Here is a 3,549-nt window from a genome sequence, read left to right as displayed (position 1 = left end):
TGGGGAAAAAACCGTTCCCCCCCCGCCCCGCCCCACCCCGCCAAACAAACAAACAAAAAACCAAAAACTTTACCTGAAGTATGGAGAAGAAAGGCAGCAGAGCCCTGGAAACACTGGAAGCCTCGTGTTTTCAGGGGCAGGCTAGTACAGGCTGAGTCCCTACCAGAGCTCAGCCAATCAGGTTGTTTGATTCTGTGCTTTGGCAGGAAATTTAAAAACCTTGCCCAGAGCAGAGCAGGTAAGTACCCCCTGCCCTAGGGGCTGCAGGCATAGGCATGCCAGGTGCCTGCCCCCACAGCCAGCTGTGGGGTGCAGGGTGCCCTTGGTGCAGGGGCTTCCCCTCACCTGACATAGATTTCCCAAGCCCTGTTTGGCTTTGCTGCCCATGGGAGCAGAGGGGAATTTCCCCCTCCCCTTGTCTGCAGAGCAGGGCTTGTGAGACCTGTGCCATTCTATAAAAGTTAGCACTCCATGGAAGTTGTTGTTTAATAAAGTTTATTATTTTTTCATTAACCATTCTAAGTGGTAAGCTTTACTTAAAAGTTGTTGCTTAATAAGTGGTGAGCTTTACTTTCTTAAAACAGCTGAAGAACAGCCTGTATGCTGCTGTCCAATGGTGATCAGCTGCATGGCGGGCTTCCTCAGCCAGAGGCGTGAGAGCCAACCTTGAAAAATGCCTGAAATTTGTTCCAGTGAGCCTGCAGGGAGTCTGCTTTGCCCCCACCACTGAATTACGGTTGTCCCTACATATAATTCAGAACTTTTGTAAAACGATTGAAAATGAATGCCCCCCCAGAATTTGGGTGTGAAATTTTTACTGTTTATGTTAGTCTTAAGGTTAGAGCATATTAAGGATAGTAGTAAGACTTCTTGATATGTAATAGGCTTGGCAGTATTTTAGTCATAGCCTTTAACATTTTAAAAACACAATTTAAATTGCTACACAGTTGAATGTAGCTGGAGTGCACATTGTGTGTCATCTGTTCAAGTGTACATGCTTTGGGAATGTGGATATTGAAAATGCCTTTTTGAAATTCTTCATTGTAAGAATGGCACATTTTAATTTCTATTTAGAAAGCACGTGTTTAATACCTTTATAATAAAGGTAAAGTACAAATATTTAGGCCTCTAATAATAATAGTTGGAGGTGGTAGATGAGTGGGGGGGGCGGAGGGGGACGGCACTGGAAAAACTGATACGTTTGCCTGGGATTAAGCTGGAAATTTTTGAGCCTGACTGCTGTACTATTTTTTCTTTACTTTTTACTTTATTAGACTTCAGTTATGCTTAAATTTAGGGCAATAATGATGGGTTGGTTATATAGGGTGGCCAGTTTATTGTTTAATATATGCCATTAACTGGTATATCAAGATCAGTTGTGTCTCGCTGTAACTGTATATATTATGCTGGCTCATATAGTAACATCGAGGTGAAGCTAATCCTAAACAAGTTGGAAATCTATTAAATAGTGGTAGAACAAGTTCTGAAACCTAAAATACTGCTTGTGATGAGCATACATGACATAAAAAACTGCTTCATAATCTCAGCATAGATCCTCAGCTATTAATATTAGATATAAGAGTTTAAGGTTAACATGAAATTTCACAATCTCTGATTAGAGTAATCTAGAAGCAGAGTAATAGCAAAATCACTTTGTCATAGCTAAGGTGATGCTTAGTCTTGACCAATATTTATAGCTTTTTTGACAGCTTCCTTAGCATTATGTACTTTTGGGAAGTTTGCCTTTAAGAAATAAAGGACTGATATTTTAGAGGTAAATTTTAGTAGTGCTTTAAAAGTGAATAAAATATTGTAATTAATAGGATAAGCAGAATGAACTATTAATACTACTCATAGACACAGTTTACTATTTTATGGTGTGGAAGGCTCTTAATTCAGTTCCATGATCTGTGTGTCTTTACAATCTTGTATTCATTCTTGTAAAATGTGCATATAAGCATTCTTGTAAGATGCCACCAGTTCAAGAAGGGACTAAACAAATTCATGGATGATAGATGTATTAATAGCTATGAAATAGAACAGTTAAGGATGTATCCTCTGACATGCCTAAACCAGTGATGGTGTATGCCAGGGAGAGAATGACAGGGCGTTGACATGCTCTCTCTGTAAACCATCTGCTACTGCCTTGTTGGAGGCAAGATATCAGGATGGATGGACCATTGGTCTGACACAGTATGGTACTACTTAGGCTATTTTTTGTGTTCGTAATTATGTGTGAATAACCAAGATCAGTAATAGATACCCTAGGTCAGGATAAAACCATTTATCAGCCATAGTTCTCCTTGCATGAATGGGAGAAAAGATAGGCCTTGCAACATGCAGAGAAGAGAAAGCATCTAGGGCTGGGGTGGGCGAAATACGGCCCTTGGGCAGAGGGACTTTGTCTGGCCTGTGGCGGGTCCCTTGGTCCTGCCTGGCCCAGGCACCAGCCAGCCCATGGCATGTCCTGCTGCCCCCTGGGCACGCAGCAGGGCTGTGGTGGCTCCGCAGCTGGACTTCCTTTCTAGGCAGCCCAGGAGGAAGCAGCTCCTTCCTGTATTGAGCAGTAGATTCTGTGCTGCCGCTGCTGCTGCTCAGTATGGCCGGGTGAGTCCAAAGCAGGCACGGGTGGGGCAGGCTGGGTTGGGGCTGTGCACACAGTTTGTAGCCGATCTGGAGCTGGTCTGTTTTGCTGGGCCGAGTCTGAAGTGGATGCAGAGTCGGCTGGGGTCAGAGTTGCGTGTGCTGGTCCCTGCCATTATCACGGGGCTGGCGCAAGGGCCATCCAGAATTAACCACTGTCACCGTCTGGGCTGCCTCAAAAGGCAGGGTGGGCCGGGGTTGGGGCTAGGGCTGTGCTCTGTTGACAATGGTGTGCAGGCTCCAGGCTGTTTTTGGATGGAGGTGGGGCGGGAGAAGGTGCTGATCAGCCTGTGGCAGCTCCCTAGAACTGCCTGTGTGGCCCATGGACCCAAATACTTGCCTGCCTCTGATCTAGGGCCTTGTAAGAAAGGCTGTGCCTTTTGCATAATACTGAATTCATGTTGAGCACTGGCTTTGTCAGGTAATTATTGTATTGTAGTAGTGCCTAGGACCCCCAGGCATTGCGTGGGGGTCCTAGGCACTTCGATCCAGGCGGGAGACAAATTAAATTTGTACAAGGATTACAGGTTTGTCTATTATGAAACATAAAAGGACAGCCATCCAGAGAAACTGTTTGAGTGACATTAGGAAATTTGGTTTATAATCGAATGTTGAAAGATGCAAAGTAGGGGTGCATCAATAAAGATGTTTTGGGTCGATACTGATGGCTGATTTATTAACAAGCCATATTGACTGATACTGATCCAATTGCCAATATGCAGCCCAGCAACTTGGTGGCCATAGCCACCAACTTGAGAGCAGCATCTGGCTGGTAAGTCTGTTGCTGGGGGAAGGGGCAGGGGGTGGGAAGAGGGTGGGGGGGCAGATGGAGGCCCCTGTGTTAAGGGAGGAGGGGAATGGGCTGGGGTGGGCACTGCTCAGCTGGGATGAGACTTGGGACAGAGC

At 45.2% G+C, this 3,549-nt stretch overlaps 1 protein-coding gene across 2 annotated transcripts in view; it reads left to right on the top strand.

Moving 5' to 3' along the window:
• Window positions 1-3,549, top strand: part of TASP1 (taspase 1) — a 158,213-nt gene that overhangs the window by 97,911 nt on the left and 56,753 nt on the right. The gene's annotated exons all lie outside the window — the stretch shown is intronic.

Source organism: Alligator sinensis, unplaced genomic scaffold, assembly GCF_000455745.1.
Source record: "Alligator sinensis unplaced genomic scaffold, ASM45574v1 scaffold1139_1, whole genome shotgun sequence".
NCBI classification, from domain to species: Eukaryota; Metazoa; Chordata; order Crocodylia; family Alligatoridae; genus Alligator; species Alligator sinensis.
This window is presented reverse-complemented; position numbering and strand designations above follow the sequence as displayed.